The sequence below is a fragment of the Dendrobates tinctorius genome, unplaced genomic scaffold (genome assembly GCF_039654945.1).
Source record: "Dendrobates tinctorius isolate UK_male_01 unplaced genomic scaffold, ASM3965494v1 ptg000245l, whole genome shotgun sequence".
In the NCBI taxonomy this organism is placed as follows: domain Eukaryota; kingdom Metazoa; phylum Chordata; class Amphibia; order Anura; family Dendrobatidae; genus Dendrobates; species Dendrobates tinctorius.
The window spans coordinates 8,548,280-8,563,513 of NW_027361912.1; the positions used below are offsets into that span (position 1 = coordinate 8,548,280).

The following is a 15,234-nucleotide window of genomic DNA, read 5'->3' on the forward strand; positions in this document are numbered from 1 at the left end:
CCACAGATTAAGTCTCCTGAGAGACCAACAAAAATTGCCAACGCTAACTATATTTCAAGTCATCATGGTGGGGTAATGCGAAAAGTTTTCAATTAACAATAATCACGCCTCGGTTAAACCTCATGGGCTACGATATTGTCACTGCGCAAAGTTGAAAGAACTGTTGTGACCAATGCCTTCCCTCTTTCAAAGCAGAGCTTGTTTAAGCTACGGTGAGTTACAAATTCTCACTAGCCCTCCCACACTGCTTCCAAGCATCCTGACTTTCCACATTCTAAGGGCTCAGTTAAGATGAAATTTTAGGCAATTACAGGCAGATTGCCTCACTCTCTCCATCTGCTTCAGGCAACAAACATCAATCCATTGCTGTGAGAAGCTAGGCTTTTCTTCCATGCTGGGAGGAGCTAAGACTCTGTTATTTGCATACAATGGATTAAGTCTCCTGAGAGACCAACAAAAATTGCCAAAGCTGACTGTATTTCAAGTCATCATGGCTGGGTATTGGGAAAAATTTTCAATCAGCAATAATCACGCCTCGGTTAAACCTCATGGGCTACGATATTGCCACAGCGCAAAAATTAAGGAACAGAAGTGACCAAGGGCTTCCGGCTTCCAAGGCAGAACTTGTTTAAGCCATGGTGAGTTCCAAATCACCACTAGCCCTCCACGCTGCTTCCAGGCATCCTGTTCTTCCACATTCTGGGGGAAAAGGAAAGATGAAATTTTTAGCAATTACTGGCAGATAGCCTCACTCTCGCCTTCTGCTCCAAGAAAAAAACATCAATCCATTGCTGTGAGAAGCAAGGCTTTTCTTCCACACTGGGAGGAGCTAATACTGTCATTTGCATACCATGGATTAAGTCTCCTGAGAGACCAACAAAAATTGCCAAAGCTGACTGTATTTCAAGTCATCATGGCGGGCTATTGGGAAAAGTTTTCAATTAGCAATAATCACGCCTCGGTTAAACCTCATGGGCTACGATATTGCCACAGCGCAAAGATGAAAGAACAGAAGTGACCAAGGGCTAACCGCTTCCAAGGCAGAACTTTTTAAGCCATGGTGAGTTCCAAATCACCAATAGCCCTCCACGCTGATTCCAGGCATCCACATTCTAAGGGCTCAGTTAAGATATAATTTTTGGCAATTACAGGCAGATTGCCTCACTCTCGCCTTCTGCTCCAAGAAACAAACATCAATCCATTGCTGTGAGAAGCAAGGCTTTTCTTCCACACTGGGAGGACCTAAAACTGTGATTTGCATACCACAGTTTAAGTCTCCTGAGAGACCAACAAAAATTGCCAACGCTAACTATATTTCAAGTCATCATGGTGGGGTAATGCGAAAAGTTTTCAATTAACAATAATCACGCCTCGGTTAAACCTCATGGGCTACGATATTGTCACTGCGCAAAGTTGAAAGAACTGTTGTGACCAATGCCTTCCCTCTTTCAAAGCAGAGCTTGTTTAAGCTACGGTGAGTTACAAATTCTCACTAGCCCTCCCACACTGCTTCCAAGCATCCTGACTTTCCACATTCTAAGGGCTCAGTTAAGATGAAATTTTAGGCAATTACAGGCAGATTGCCTCACTCTCTCCATCTGCTTCAGGCAACAAACATCAATCCATTGCTGTGAGAAGCTAGGCTTTTCTTCCATGCTGGGAGGAGCTAAGACGCTGTTATTTGCATACAATGGATTAAGTCTCCTGAGAGACCAACAAAAATTGCCAAAGCTGACTGTATTTCAAGTCATCATGGCGGGGTATTGGGAAAAGTTTTCAATTAGCAATAATCACGCCTCGGTTAAACCTCATGGGCTACGATATTGCCACTGCGCAAAGTTGAAAGAACTGTTGTGATCAATGCCTTCCTGCTTCCAAAGCAGAGCTTGTTTAAGCTACGGTGAGTTACAAATTCTCACTAGCCCTCCCACAAAGCTTCCAGGCATCCTGGGCTTCCACATTCTAAGGGCTCAGAAGAGATGTAATTTTTGGCAATTACAGGCAGATTGCCTCACTCTCGCCTTCTGCTCCAAGAAACAAACATCAATCCATTGCTGTGAGAAGCAAGGCTTTTCTTGCACACTGGGAGAAGCTAAGACTGTCATTTGCATACCATGAATTAAGTCTCCTGAGAGACCAACAAAAATTGCCAAAGCTGACTGTATTTCACGTCATCATGGCGGGGTATTGGGAAAAGTTTTCAATTAGCAATGATAAGCCTCGGTTAAACCTCATGGGCTACGATATTGCCACATCGCAAAGATAAAGGAACAGAAGTGATCAAGGGCTTCCCGCTTCCAAGGCAGAACTTGTTTAAGCTATGGTGAGTTCCAAATCACCACTAGCCCTCCCACGCTGCTTCCAGACATGCTGGGCTTCCACATGCTAAGGGATCAGGGAAAACTATTTTTGGCAATTACAGGCAGATTGCCTCACTCTCTCCTTCTGCTCCAGGAAACAAACATCAATCCACTGCTGTGAGAAGCAAGGCTTTTCTTCCATGCTGGCAGGAGCTAAGACTGTCATTTGCATACCATGGATTAAGTCTCCTGAGAGACCAACAAAAATTGCCAAAGCTGACTGTATTTCAAGTCATCATGGCGGGGTATTGGGAAAAGTTTTCAATAAGCAATAATCACGCCTTGGATAAACCTCATGGGCAACAATATTGCCACAGCGCAAAGATGAAAGAACAGAAGTGACCAAGGGCTTCCCGCTTCCAGGGCAGAACATTTTAAGCCATGGTGAGTTACAAATCACCACTAGCCCTCCACGCTGCTTCCAGGCATCCTTGGCTTACACATTCTAAGGGTTCAGTTAAGATGTAATTTTTGGCAATTACAGGCAGATTGCCTCACTCTCGCCTTCTGCTCCAAGAAACAAACATCAATCCATTGCTGTGAGAAGCAAGGCTTTTCTTCCACACTGTGAGGACCTAAAGGGGGTTTTACACTAAGCAATATCGCTAGCAATATCGCTAAAACGTCACTGGTTTTGTGACGTTATAGCGATATTGCTAGCGATATCGCTATGTGTGATACTTACCTCCGACCGGCTCCCCCGCTGCTCATCGCTGATCGCGCGAGAATGTCCGGCTCCATTTCTCGTCGGGCGCTTCCTGCTGGGCTTCCTGCTGTGACGTCCAGCGATGCGTGGAGGCGGGCGGGAGGACGCCAGGATCGCTGTGTGTGAAAGGTAAGTATCGTCCGCTGCGTCGCTGCTGCATCGCTGTGAGATCATTCTGTATGAAAGCTCACTAGCGATCATTTAGCAATGCACCAGCGATCCTGACCGGGTCGGATCGCTGGTTGAATCGCTGGTGCATCGCTAAATGTAAAAGGGCCTTTAGACTGTCATTTACATACCATAGATTAAGTCTCCTGAGAGACCAACAAAAATTGCCAAAGCTGACTGTATTTCAAGTCATCATGGCGGGGTATTGGGAAAAGTTTTCAATTAGCAATAATCACGCCTCGGTTAAACCTCATAGGCTACAATATTGCAACTGCGCAAAGTTGAAAGAACTGTTGTGACCAATGCCTTCCTGCTTCCAAAGCAGAGCTTGTTAAAGCTATGGTGAGTTACAAATTCTCACTAGCCCTCCCACACTGCTTCCAGGCATTCTGAGCTTCCACATTCTAAGGGCTCAGTTAAGATGAAATTTTTGGCAATTACAGGCAGATTGCCTCACTCTCTCCTTCTGCTTCAGGCAACAAACATCAATCCATTGCTGTGAGAGGCAAGGCTTTTCTTCCACGCTGGGAGGAGCTAAGACTCTGTTATTTGCATACAATGGATTAAGTCTCCTGAGAGACCAACAAAAATTGCCAAAGCTGACTGTATTTCAAGTCATCATGACGGGGTATTGGGAAAAGTTTTCAATTAGCAATAATCACGCCTCGGTTAAACCTCATAGGCTACGATATCGCCACTGCGCAAAGTTGTAAGAACTGTTGTGACCAATGCCTTCCTGCTTCCAAAGCAGAGCTTGTTTAAGCTATGGTGAGTTACAAATTCTCACTAGCCCTCCCACACTGCTTCCAGGCATTCTGAGCTTCCACATTCTAAGGGCTCAGTTAAGATGAAATTTTTGGCAATTACAGGCAGATTGCCTCACTCTCTCCTTCTGCTCCAGGCAACAAACATCAATCCATTGCTGTGAGAAGCAAGGCTATTCTTCCACGCTGGGAGGAGCTAAGACTCTGTTATTTGCATACCATAGATTAAGTCTCCTGAGAGACCAACAAAAATTGCCAAAGCTGACTGTTTTTCAAGTCATCATGGCGGGGTATTGGGAAAAGTTTTCAATTAGCAATAATCACGACTCGGTTAAACCTCATGGGCTACGATATTGCTACTGCGTAAAGTTGAAAAAACTGTTGTGACTAATGCCTTCCTGCTTCCAAAGCAGAGCTTGTTTAAGCTACGGTGAGTTACAAATTCTCACTAGCCCTCCCATACTGCTTCCAGGCATCCTGAGCTTCCACATTCTACGGGCTCAGTTAAGATGAAATTTTTGGCAATTACAGGCAGATTGCCTCACTCTCGCCTTCTGCTCCAAGAAACAAACATCAATCCATTGCTGTGAGAAGCAAGGCTTTCATTCCACACTGGGAGAAGCTAAGACTGTCATTTGCATAGAATGGATTAAGTCTCCTGAGAAACCAACAAAAATTGCTAAAGCTGACTGTATTTCAAGTCATCATGGCAGGGTACAGGAAAAAGTTTTCAATTACCAATAATCACGCCTCAGTTAAACCTCATTGGGCTACGATAATGCCACAGCGCAAAGATGAAGGAACAGAAGTGACCAAGGGCTTCCCGCTTCCAAGGCAGAACTTGTTTAAGCCATGGTGAGTTCCAAATTACCACTAGCCCTCCACGCTGCTTCCAGGCATCCTGGGTTTCGGCATTCTAAGGGCTCAGTTAAGATGTAATTTTCGGCAATTACAGGTAGATCGCCTCACTCTCTTCTTCTGCTCCAGGCAACAAACACCAATACATTGCTTTGGGAAGCAAGGCTTCTCTTCCACACTGGGAGGAGCTAAGACAGTCATTTGCATACAATGGATTAAGTCTCCTGAGAGACCAAAAAAAATTGCAATTGCTGACTGTATTTCAAGTCATCATGGCAGGGTACAGGGAAAAGTTTTCAATTACCAATAATCACGCCTCAGTTAAACCTCATTGGGCTACGATAATGCCACTGCGCAAAGATGAACCAACTGTGGTGATCAAGGGCTTTCCACTTCCAAGGCAGAACTTGTTTAAGCCAGGTTGAGTTCCAAATCACCACTAGCCCTCCCACGCTGCTTCCAGGCATCCTGGGCTTCCTCATGCTAAGGGCTCACAAAAAACAATTTTTGGCAATTACAGGCAGATTGCCTCACTCTCTCCTTCTGCTCCAGGAAACAAACATCAATCCACTGCTGTGAGAAGCAAGGCTTTTCTTCCACGCTGGCAGGAGCTAAGACTCTGTTATTTGCATACCATGGATTAAGTCTCCTGAGAGACCAGCAAAAATTGCCAAAGCTGACTGTATTCCAAGTCATTATGGCAGGGTATTGGGAAAAGTTTTCAATTAGCAATAATCTCGCCTTGGTTAAACCTCATGGGCAACGATATTGCCACAGCGCAAAGATGAAAGAACAGAAGTGACCAAGGGCTTCCCGCTTCCAAGGCAGAACATTTTAAGCCATGGTGAGTTCCAAATCACCACTAGCCCTCCACGCTGCTTCCAGGCATCCTTGGCTTCCACATTCTAAGGGCTCAGTTAAGAAGTAATATTTGGCAATTACAGGCAGATTGCCTCACTTTCGCCTTCTGCTCCAAGAAACAAACATCAATCCATTGCTGTGAGAAGCAAGGCTTTTCTTCCACACTGAGAGAACCTAAGACTGTCATTTGCATACCATAGATTAAGTCTCCTGAAAGACCAACAAAAATTGCCAAAGCTGACTGTATTTCAAGTCATCATGGTGGGGTATTGGGAAAAGTTTTCAATTAGCAATAATCACGCCTTGGTTAAATCTCATGGGCAACGATATTGCCACAGCGCAAAGATGAAAGAAGAGAAGTGAAAAAGGGCTTCCCGCTTCCAAGGCAGAACATATTAAGCCATAGTGAGTTCCAAATCACCACTAGCCCTCCACGCTGCTTCCAGGCATCCACATTCTAAGAGTTGAGTTAAGATGTAATTTTTGGCAATTACAGGCAGATTGCTTCACTTTCACCTTCTGCTCCAAGAAACAAACATCAATCCATTGCTGTGAGAAGCAAGGCTTTCATTCCACACTGGGAGAAGCTAAGACTTTCATTTCCATACCATGGATTAAATCTCCTGAGAGACCAACAAAATTTGCCAAAGCTGACTGTATTTCAAGTCAACATGGCAGAGTATTGGAAAAAGTATTCAATTTGAAATAATCACACCTCGGTTAAACCTCATGGGCTACGATATTGCCACTGCGCAAAGTTGAAAGAACTGTTGTGACCAAGGCCTTCCCGCTTCAAAAGCAGAGCTTGTTTAAGCTATGGTGAGTTCCAAATCCTCACTAGCCCTCCCACACTGCTTCCAGGCATCCTGGGCTTCCACATGATGAGGGCTCAGGAAAGATGTAATTTTTGGCAATTACAGGCAGATTGCTTCACTCTCGCCTTATGCTCCAAGAAACAAACATCAATCCATTGCTGTGAGAAGCAAGGCTTTTATTCCACACTGGGAGGACCTAAGACTGTCATTTGCATACCATAGATTAAGTCTCCTGAGAGACCAACAAAAATTGCCGAAGCTGACTGTATTTCAAGTCATCATGGCGGGGTATTGGGAAAAGTTTTCAATTAGCAATATTCACGCCTCGGTTAAACCTCATGGGCTACGATATTGCCACAGTGCAAAGATGAAAGAACAGAAGTGACCAAGGGCTTCCCGCTTCCAAGGCAGAACTTTTTAAGCCATGGTGAGTTCCAAATCACCACTAGCCCTCCCACTCTGCTTCCAGGCATCCTGGGCTTCCTCGTGCTAAGGGCTCAGGAAAAACAATTTCTGGCAATTACAGGCAGATTGCCTCACTCTCTCCTTCTGCTCCAGGAAACAAACATCAATCCACTGCTGTGAGAAGCAAGGCTATTCTTCCACGCTGGCAGGAGCTAAGACTGTCATTTGCATACCATGGATTAAGTCTCCTGAGAGACCAACAAAAATTGCCAAAGCTGACTGTATTCCAAGTCATTATGGCGGGTTATTGGGAAAAGTTTTCAATTAGCAATAATCACGCCTTGGTTAAACCTCATGGGCTACGATATTGCCACAGCGCAAAGATGAAAGAACAGAAGTGACCAAGGGCTTCCCGCTTCCAAGGCAGAACATTTTAAGCCATGGTGAGTTCCAAATCACCACTAGCCCTCCACGCTGCTTCCAGGCATCCTTGGCTTCCACATTCTAAGGGCTCAGTTAAGATGTAATTTTTGGCAATTACAGGCAGATTACCTCACTTTCGCCTTCTGCTCCAAGAAACAAACATCAATCCATTGCTGTGAGAAGCAAGGCTTTTCTTCCACACTGCGAGAACCTAAGACTGTCATTTGCATACCATGGATTAAGTCTCCTGAGAGACTAACAAAAATTGCCAAAGCTGACTGTATTCCAAGTCATTATGGCGGGGTATAGGGAAAAGTTTCCAATTAGCAATAATCACACCTCGATTAAATCTCATAGGCTACGATATTGCCACTGCGCAAAGTTGAAAAAACTGTTGTGACCAATGCCTTCCTGCTTCCAAAGCAGAGCTTGTTTAAGCTACGGTGAGTTACAAATTCTCACTAGCCCTCCCACACTGCTTCCAGGCATACTGAGCTTCCACATTATAAGGGCTCAGTTAAGATGAAATTTTTGGCAATTACAGACAGATTGCCTCACTCTCTCATTCTGCTCCAGGAAACAAACATCAATCCATTGCTGTGAGAAGCAAGGCTTTTCTTCCATGCTGAGAGGAGCTAAGACTCTGTTATTTGCATACAATGGATTAAGTCTCCTGAGAGACCAACAAAAATTGCCAAAGCTGACTGTATTTCAAGTCATCATGGCGGGGTATTGGGAAAAGTTTTCAATCAGCAATAATCATGCCTCGGTTAACCCCTTCACGACCCATGACGCCTACGTAGGCATCATGAAAAGCAGTGCCCAAACGACCTATGACGCCTACGTAGGCGTCATGCTATAAATAGCCCCCCTGCGGGTCGGGTGACCGGGGTCACTGAAAGGTCACCTGACCTGCACACAAAGGACCCTTCAGAGTTAACACCTGGGGGTGTGGCTTAGCCCCCACGTGCCTACGATCGCTCTGATTGGCTGTTAAAAGTGAAACTGCCAATCAGAGCGATTGTAATATTTCACCAATGAAAATTGGTGAAATATTACAATCCAGCCATGGCCGATGCTGAAATAGCATCGGACATGGCTGGACACCGAGACCCGACCCCCCCCCCCACACCGACTGACGGCACCGATCGGCTGCCGCCACCGTCTGACGGCACCGATCGGCAGCCGCCATCATGATCTGCCCCTCCGCCTTCCCTCCGCCCCCCCAGCCCTCCGATCGCCCCTCCGATCGCCCCTCCGATCACCCACTCTCACCCTCCTTTGTGCCTCCGACCTCCCGCTATCCGTCCCGGTGTCCTGCCGTCCAGCGTCATGGGCGCCGCCATCTTGCAAGATGGCGGGCGCATGCGCAGTGCGCCGAATCGAATCTGCAACGCTGCAGATTCATTCATTTATTTTGATCACTATGATAAACTTTCATAGTGATCAAAATAAATAAAAAGTAAATCACCGCCCCCCTTATCACCCCCATAGGTAGGGACAAATAATAAAATATATATTTTTTTTTTTTCCATTAGGGTTAGGTCCAGGGCTAGGGTTAGGGTTAGGGTTAGGGCCAGGGTTAGGGCTAGGGTTAGGGTTGGACTAAGGGTTAGGGTTGGACTAAGGGTTAGGGTTGGACTAAGGGCTAGGGTTGGACTAAGGGTTAGGGTTGGACTAAGGGTTAGGGTTGGACTAAGGGCTAGGGTTGGACTAAGGGTTAGAGTTGGACTAAGGGTTAGGGTTGGACTAAGGGTTAGGGTTGGACTAAGGGTTAGGGTTGAACTTAGGGTTAGGGTTGAACTTAGGGTTAGGGTTGAACTTAGGGTTAGGGTTGGAATTGGGGTTAGGGTTGGGTTGGGGTTGGGATTACGGTTAGGCTTGTGGTTAGGGTTAGAGTTGGGATTTCGTTAGGGGTGTGTTGGGATTAGGGTTGTGGTTAGGGTTATGATTAGGGTTAGGGGTGTGTTGGGGTTAGGGTTGGAGATAGAATTGAGGGGTTTCCACTGTTTAGGCACATCAGGGGCTCTCCAAATGCAACATGGAGCCACCATTTATTCCAGCGAATTTTGCGTTCAAAAAGTCAAACGGTGCTCCCTCCATTTCGAGCCCCGACGTGTGCCCAAACAGTGGTGTACCCCCACTTATGGGGTATCAGGGTACTCAGGAAAAATTGCACAACAACTTTGGGGGTCTAATTTCTCCTGTTACCCTTGGGAAAATAAAAAAATGGGGGCTAAAATAATTATTTTTGTGGAAAAAAATGATTTTTTATTTTCACGGTTCTGCGTTATAAACTTCTGTGAAGCACTTGGGGGTTCAACGTGCTCACCACACATCTAGATAAGTTCCTTGGGGGGTCTAGTTTCCAAAATGGGGTCACTTGTAGGGGGTTTCCACTGTTTAGGTACATCAGGGGCTCTGCAAACGTAACATGACGCCCACAGACCATTCCATCAAGTCGGCATTTCAAAACGTCACTACTTCCATTCCGAGCCCCAACGTGTCCCCGAACAGTGGTCCCCCCCCATATATGGGGTATCAACGTACTCAGGACAAACTGGACAACAACTTTTGGGGTCCAATTTATCCTGTTACCCTTGTGAAAATAAAAAATAGTGGGCTAAAAATCACTTTTTGAGGAAAAAAAAATATTTTTTTATTTTCACAGCTCTGCGTTATAAACTTCTGTGAAGCACTTGGGGGTTCAAAGTGCTGACCTCACATCTAGATTAGTTCCTTAGGTGATATAGTTTCCAAAATGGGGTCACTTGTGGGGGGTTTCCACTGTTTAGGTACATCAGGGGCTCTGCAAATGTAGCATGACGCCCACAGACCATTCCATCAAGTCTTCATTTCAAAGCGTCACTACTTCCCTTCCGAGCCCCAACGTGTGCCCAAACAGTGGTCCCCCCCACTTATGGGGTACCAGCGTACTCAGGACACACTGGACAACAACTTTTGGGGTCCAATTTATCCTGTTACCCTTGTGAAAATAAAAAATAGTGGACTAAAATTAATTTTTTGAGGAAAAAAAAATATTTTTTTATTTTCACGGCTCTGCGTTATAAACTTCTGTGAAGCACTTGGGGGTTCAAAGTGCTCACCACACATCTATATTAGTTTCTTGGGTGATCTAGTTTCCAAAATGGGGTCATTTGTGGGGGGTTTCCACTGTTTAGGTACATCAGGGGCTCTGCAAACATAAATGACGCCCACAGACCATTCCATCAAGTCGGCATTTCAAAACGTCACTACTTCCCTTCTGAGCCCCAACGTGTGCCCAAACAGTGGTCCCCCCCACATATGTGGTACCAGCGTACTCAGGACAAGCTGGACAACAACTTTTGGGGTCCAATTTATCCTGTTACCTTTGTGAAAATAAAAAATAGCAGGCTAAAAATTTTTTTTTTGAGGGAAAAAAATATTTTTATTTTAACGGCTCTGCGTTATAAACTTCTGCGTAGCACCTGGGGGTTCAAAGTGCTCACTATGCATCTAGATAAGTTCCTTAGGGGGTCTAGTTTCCAAAATGGGGTCATTTGTGGGGGAGCTCCAAAGTTTACGCACACAGGGGCTCTGCAAACACAACATGGTGTCCGCTAACGATTGGAGCTAATTTTCCATTCAAAAAGTCAAATGACGCTCCTTCCCTTCTGAGCCATGCCGTGCGCTCAATCAGTGGTTTTCCCCCACATATGGGGTACCAGTGTACTCAGGACAAACTGGACAACAACTTTTGGGGTCCAATTTATCCTGTTACCCTTGGGAAAATAAAAAATAGCGGGCTAAAAAATCATTTTTGAGGAAAAAAAATTATTTTTTTATTTTCACTGCTCTGCGTTATAAACTTCTGTGAAGCACTTGGGGGTTCAAAGTGCTCACCACACATCTAGATAAGTTCCTTCGGGGGGTCTAGTTTCCAAAATGGGGTCACTTGTGGGGGAGCTCCAATGTTTAGGCACACAGGGGCTCTCCAAATGCGACATGGTGTCCGCTAACGATTGGAGCTAATTTTCCAATCAAAAAGTCACAAGGCGCTCCTTCCCTTCCGGGCCTTGCGGTGCGCCCAAACAGTGGTTTATGACCACATATGAGATATTCATGTACTCAGGAGAAATTGCCCAACAAATTTTAGGATCCATTTTATCCTGTTGCCCATGTGAAAATGAAAAAACTGAGGCCAAATAAAATTTTTGTGAAAAAAAAAAGTACTTTTTTTTTTTTTACAGATCAACTTGTGAAGCACCTGGGGGTTCAAAGTGCATACTATGCATCTAGATAAGTTCCTTGGAGGGTCTAGTTTCCAAAATGGGCTCACTTGTGGGGGAGCTCCAATGTTTAGGCACACAGGTACTCTTAAAACAAGACATGGCAACCGCTAAACATTCAAGCATATTTTACATTCAAAAAGTAAAATGGCGCTCCTTCCCTTCTGAGCCCTGCCGTGCGCCCAAACAGTGGTTTATGACCACATATGAGGTATCAGTGTACTCAGGAGAAATTGCCCAACAAATTTTAGGATACATTTTATCCTGTTACCCATGTGAAAATGAAAAAACTGATGCTAAAATAAAATTTTGGTTGGAAAAATTAAAATGTCCATTTTTTCATTCCATGTTGCTTTAGTTCCTGTGAAGCACCTGAAGGGTTAATAATCTTCTTGAATGTAGTTTTGAGTAGCTTGAGGGGTGCAGTTTTTAGAATGGTGACACTTTTGGGTATTTTCTGCCATTTAGACCCCTCAAAGTGACTTCAAATGTGAGGTGGTCCCTAAAAAAAATGGTTTTGTAAATTTTGTTGTAAAAATGAGAAATTGCTGGTCAACTTTTAACCCTTATAAATTCCTAACGAAAAAAAATGTTGTTTCCAAAATTGTGCTGATGTAAAGTAGACATGTGGGAAATGTTATTTATTAACTATTTTGTGTCACATAACTCTCTGGTATAACAGAATAAAAATTAAAAATGTGAAAATTGCAAAATTTTTAAAATTTTTGCCAAATTTCCATTTTTTTCACAAATAAACGTAAAAATTATCGACCTAAATTTACCACTATCATGAAGCCCAATATGTCACGAAAAAACAGTCTCGGAATCGCTAGGATACTTTGAAGCGTTCCTGAGTTATTACCTCATAAAGGGACACTGGTCAGAATTGCAAAAAATGGCCAGGTCATTAAGGTCAAAATAGGCTGGGTCATGAAGGGGTTAAACCTCATGGGCTACGATATTGCCACAGCGCAAAGATTAAGGAACAGAAGTGACCAAGGGCTTCCTGCTTCCAAGGCAGAACTTGTTTAAGCCATGGTGAGTTCCAAATCACCACTAGCCCTCCACGCTGCTTCCAGGCATCCTGGGCTTCCACATTCGGCGGGATCAGGAAAGATGAAATTTTTAGCAATTACTGGCAGATAGCCTCACTCTCGCCTTCTGCTCCAAGAAACAAACATCAATCCATTGCTGTGAGAAGCAAGGCTTTTCTTCCACAATGGGAGGAGCTAATACTGTCATTTGCATACCATGGATTAAGTCTCCTGAGAGACCAACAAAAATTGCCAAAGCTGACTGTATTTCAAGTCATCATGGCGGGCTATTGGGAAAAGTTTTCAATTAGCAATAATCACGCCTCGGTTAAACCTCATGGGCTACGATATTGCCACAGCGCAAAGATGAAAGAAGAGAAGTGACCAAGGGCTTCCAGCTTCCAAGGCAGAACTTTTTAAGCCATGGTGAGTTCCAAATCACTAATAGCCCTCCACGCTGCTTCCAGGCATCCTGGGCTTCCACATTCTAAGGGCTCAGTTAAGATGTAATTTTTGGCAATTACAGGCAGATTGCCTCACTCTCGCCTTCTGCTCCAAGAAACAAACATCAATCCATTGCTGTGAGAAGCAAGGCTTTTCTTCCACACTGGGAGGACCTAAGACTGTCATTTGCATACCACAGATTAAGTCTCCTGAGAGACCAACAAAAATTTCCAAAGTTAACTATATTTCAAGTCATCATGGCGAGGTAATGCGAAAAGTTTTCAATTAACAATAATCACGCCTCGGTTAAACCTCATGGGCTACGATATTGTCACTGCGCAAAGTTGAAAGAACTGTTGTGACCAATGCCTTCCCTCTTCCAAAGCAGAGCTTGTTTAAGCTACGGTGAGTTAAAAATTCTCACTAGCCCTCCCACACTGCTTCCAAGCATCCTGAGCTTCCACATTCTAAGGGCTCAGTTAAGATGAAATTTTAGGCAATTACAGGCAGATTGCCTCACTCTCTCCTTCTGCTTCAGGCAACAAACATCAATCCATTGCTGTGAGAAGCTAGGCTTTTCTTCCACACTGGGAGGAGCTAAGACTCTGTTATTTGCATACAATAGATTAAGTCTCCTGAGAGACCAACAAAAATTGCCAAAGCTGACTGTATTTCAAGTCATCATGGCGGGGTATTGGGAAAAGTTTTCAATTAACAATAATCATGCATCGGTTAAACCTCATGGGCTACGATAATGCCACTGCGCAAAGTTGAAAGAACTGTTGTGATCATTGCCTTCCTGCTTCCAAAGCAGAGCTTGTTTAAGCTACGGTGAGTTACAAATTCTCACTAGCCCTCCCACACTGCTTCCAGGCATCCTGGGCTTCCACATTCTGAGGGCTCAGGAAAGATGTAATTTTTGGCAATTACAGGCAGATTGCCTCACTCTCGCCTTCTGCTCCAAGAAACAAACATCAATCCATTGCTGTGAGAAGCAAGGCTTTTCTTCCACACTGGGAGAAGCTAAGACTGTCATTTGCATACCATGAATTAAGTCTCCTGAGAGACCAACAAAAATTGCCAAAGCTGACTGTATTTCACGTCATCATGGCGGGGTATTGGGAAAAGTTTTCAATTAGCAATGATAAGCTTCGGTTAAACCTCATGGGCTACGATATTGCCAGAGCGCAAAGATGAAGGAACAGAAGTGATCAAGGGCTTCCGCTTCCAAGGCAGAACTTGTTTAAGCCATGGTGAGTTCCAAATCACCACTAGCCCTCCACGCTGCTTCCAGACATGCTGGGCTTCCACATGCTAAGGGATCAGGAAAAACAATTTTTGGCAATTACAGGCAGATTGCCTCACTCTCTCCTTCTGCTCCAGGAAACAAACATCAATCCACTGCTGTGAGAAGCAAGGCTTTTCTTCCACTCTGGCAGGAGCTAAGACTGTCATTTGCATACCATGGATTAAGTCTCCTGAGAGACCAACAAAAATTGCCAAAGCTGACTGTATTTCAAGTCATCATGGCGGGGTATTGGGAAAAGTTTTCAATTAGCAATAATCACGCCTTGGATAAACCTCATGGGCAACAATATTGCCACAGCGCAAAGATGAAAGAAAAGAAGTGACCAAGGGCTTCCCGCTTCCAGGGCAGAACATTTTAAGCCATGGTGAGTTACAAATCACCACTAGCCCTCCACGCTGCTTCCAGGCATCCTTGGCTTCCACATTTTAAGGGTTCAGTTAAGATGTAATTTTTGGCAATTACAGGCAGATTGCCTCACTCTCGCCTTCTTCTCCAAGAAACAAACATCAATCCATTGCTGTGAGAAGCAATGCTTTTTTTCCACATTTTGAGGACCTAAGACTGTCATTTGCATACCATAGATTAAGTCTCCTGAGAGACCAACAAAAATTGCCAAAGCTGACTGTATTTCAAGTCATCATGGCGGGGTATTGAGAAAAGTTTTCAATTAGCAATAATCACGCCTCGGTTAAACCTCATGGGCTACGATATTGTCACTGCGCAAACTTGAAAGAACTGTTGTGACCAATGCATTCCCGCTTCCAAAGCAGAGCTTGTTTAAGCTACGGTGAGTTACAAATTCTCACTTGCCCTCCC

The 15,234-nt window shown here is 44.5% G+C and overlaps 25 non-coding genes across 25 annotated transcripts; all 25 read right to left on the reverse strand.

The window, feature by feature from the left end:
* Positions 1-12: 12 nt before the first annotated feature.
* LOC141062337 (U4 spliceosomal RNA) lies at positions 13-153 on the reverse strand. The gene has a single exon (XR_012224114.1). It is a non-coding gene; the product is annotated as a U4 spliceosomal RNA (small nuclear RNA).
* A 285-nt stretch (positions 154-438) lies between these two features.
* On the reverse strand, positions 439-579 carry LOC141061493 (U4 spliceosomal RNA). Its single transcript, XR_012223349.1, has one exon. It is a non-coding gene; the product is annotated as a U4 spliceosomal RNA (small nuclear RNA).
* Positions 580-861: 282 nt separating this feature from the next.
* LOC141061452 (U4 spliceosomal RNA) lies at positions 862-1,002 on the reverse strand. The gene has a single exon (XR_012223312.1). It is a non-coding gene; the product is annotated as a U4 spliceosomal RNA (small nuclear RNA).
* A 272-nt stretch (positions 1,003-1,274) lies between these two features.
* On the reverse strand, positions 1,275-1,415 carry LOC141062338 (U4 spliceosomal RNA). The gene has a single exon (XR_012224115.1). It is a non-coding gene; the product is annotated as a U4 spliceosomal RNA (small nuclear RNA).
* A 285-nt stretch (positions 1,416-1,700) lies between these two features.
* On the reverse strand, positions 1,701-1,841 carry LOC141061819 (U4 spliceosomal RNA). Its single transcript, XR_012223645.1, has one exon. It is a non-coding gene; the product is annotated as a U4 spliceosomal RNA (small nuclear RNA).
* Positions 1,842-2,124: 283 nt separating this feature from the next.
* Positions 2,125-2,264, reverse strand: LOC141062478 (U4 spliceosomal RNA). Its single transcript, XR_012224241.1, has one exon. It is a non-coding gene; the product is annotated as a U4 spliceosomal RNA (small nuclear RNA).
* A 281-nt stretch (positions 2,265-2,545) lies between these two features.
* LOC141061742 (U4 spliceosomal RNA) lies at positions 2,546-2,686 on the reverse strand. Its single transcript, XR_012223575.1, has one exon. It is a non-coding gene; the product is annotated as a U4 spliceosomal RNA (small nuclear RNA).
* A 690-nt stretch (positions 2,687-3,376) lies between these two features.
* On the reverse strand, positions 3,377-3,517 carry LOC141061322 (U4 spliceosomal RNA). Its single transcript, XR_012223194.1, has one exon. It is a non-coding gene; the product is annotated as a U4 spliceosomal RNA (small nuclear RNA).
* A 285-nt stretch (positions 3,518-3,802) lies between these two features.
* On the reverse strand, positions 3,803-3,943 carry LOC141060884 (U4 spliceosomal RNA). Its single transcript, XR_012222797.1, has one exon. It is a non-coding gene; the product is annotated as a U4 spliceosomal RNA (small nuclear RNA).
* A 285-nt stretch (positions 3,944-4,228) lies between these two features.
* LOC141061789 (U4 spliceosomal RNA) lies at positions 4,229-4,369 on the reverse strand. The gene has a single exon (XR_012223617.1). It is a non-coding gene; the product is annotated as a U4 spliceosomal RNA (small nuclear RNA).
* A 283-nt stretch (positions 4,370-4,652) lies between these two features.
* Positions 4,653-4,794, reverse strand: LOC141062682 (U4 spliceosomal RNA). Its single transcript, XR_012224426.1, has one exon. It is a non-coding gene; the product is annotated as a U4 spliceosomal RNA (small nuclear RNA).
* A 282-nt stretch (positions 4,795-5,076) lies between these two features.
* On the reverse strand, positions 5,077-5,218 carry LOC141062690 (U4 spliceosomal RNA). Its single transcript, XR_012224433.1, has one exon. It is a non-coding gene; the product is annotated as a U4 spliceosomal RNA (small nuclear RNA).
* A 283-nt stretch (positions 5,219-5,501) lies between these two features.
* Positions 5,502-5,642, reverse strand: LOC141062112 (U4 spliceosomal RNA). Its single transcript, XR_012223910.1, has one exon. It is a non-coding gene; the product is annotated as a U4 spliceosomal RNA (small nuclear RNA).
* A 281-nt stretch (positions 5,643-5,923) lies between these two features.
* Positions 5,924-6,064, reverse strand: LOC141062257 (U4 spliceosomal RNA). Its single transcript, XR_012224042.1, has one exon. It is a non-coding gene; the product is annotated as a U4 spliceosomal RNA (small nuclear RNA).
* Positions 6,065-6,336: 272 nt separating this feature from the next.
* On the reverse strand, positions 6,337-6,477 carry LOC141062596 (U4 spliceosomal RNA). Its single transcript, XR_012224348.1, has one exon. It is a non-coding gene; the product is annotated as a U4 spliceosomal RNA (small nuclear RNA).
* A 283-nt stretch (positions 6,478-6,760) lies between these two features.
* Positions 6,761-6,901, reverse strand: LOC141061569 (U4 spliceosomal RNA). Its single transcript, XR_012223418.1, has one exon. It is a non-coding gene; the product is annotated as a U4 spliceosomal RNA (small nuclear RNA).
* A 280-nt stretch (positions 6,902-7,181) lies between these two features.
* On the reverse strand, positions 7,182-7,322 carry LOC141061447 (U4 spliceosomal RNA). The gene has a single exon (XR_012223307.1). It is a non-coding gene; the product is annotated as a U4 spliceosomal RNA (small nuclear RNA).
* A 281-nt stretch (positions 7,323-7,603) lies between these two features.
* Positions 7,604-7,744, reverse strand: LOC141061996 (U4 spliceosomal RNA). Its single transcript, XR_012223806.1, has one exon. It is a non-coding gene; the product is annotated as a U4 spliceosomal RNA (small nuclear RNA).
* A 285-nt stretch (positions 7,745-8,029) lies between these two features.
* On the reverse strand, positions 8,030-8,173 carry LOC141062756 (U4 spliceosomal RNA). Its single transcript, XR_012224488.1, has one exon. It is a non-coding gene; the product is annotated as a U4 spliceosomal RNA (small nuclear RNA).
* A 4,719-nt stretch (positions 8,174-12,892) lies between these two features.
* On the reverse strand, positions 12,893-13,033 carry LOC141061464 (U4 spliceosomal RNA). The gene has a single exon (XR_012223323.1). It is a non-coding gene; the product is annotated as a U4 spliceosomal RNA (small nuclear RNA).
* A 281-nt stretch (positions 13,034-13,314) lies between these two features.
* Positions 13,315-13,455, reverse strand: LOC141062475 (U4 spliceosomal RNA). The gene has a single exon (XR_012224238.1). It is a non-coding gene; the product is annotated as a U4 spliceosomal RNA (small nuclear RNA).
* Positions 13,456-13,740: 285 nt separating this feature from the next.
* Positions 13,741-13,881, reverse strand: LOC141061727 (U4 spliceosomal RNA). The gene has a single exon (XR_012223561.1). It is a non-coding gene; the product is annotated as a U4 spliceosomal RNA (small nuclear RNA).
* A 283-nt stretch (positions 13,882-14,164) lies between these two features.
* LOC141062597 (U4 spliceosomal RNA) lies at positions 14,165-14,304 on the reverse strand. Its single transcript, XR_012224349.1, has one exon. It is a non-coding gene; the product is annotated as a U4 spliceosomal RNA (small nuclear RNA).
* A 279-nt stretch (positions 14,305-14,583) lies between these two features.
* Positions 14,584-14,724, reverse strand: LOC141061471 (U4 spliceosomal RNA). The gene has a single exon (XR_012223329.1). It is a non-coding gene; the product is annotated as a U4 spliceosomal RNA (small nuclear RNA).
* A 281-nt stretch (positions 14,725-15,005) lies between these two features.
* Positions 15,006-15,146, reverse strand: LOC141061605 (U4 spliceosomal RNA). Its single transcript, XR_012223451.1, has one exon. It is a non-coding gene; the product is annotated as a U4 spliceosomal RNA (small nuclear RNA).
* Positions 15,147-15,234: the final 88 nt, after the last annotated feature.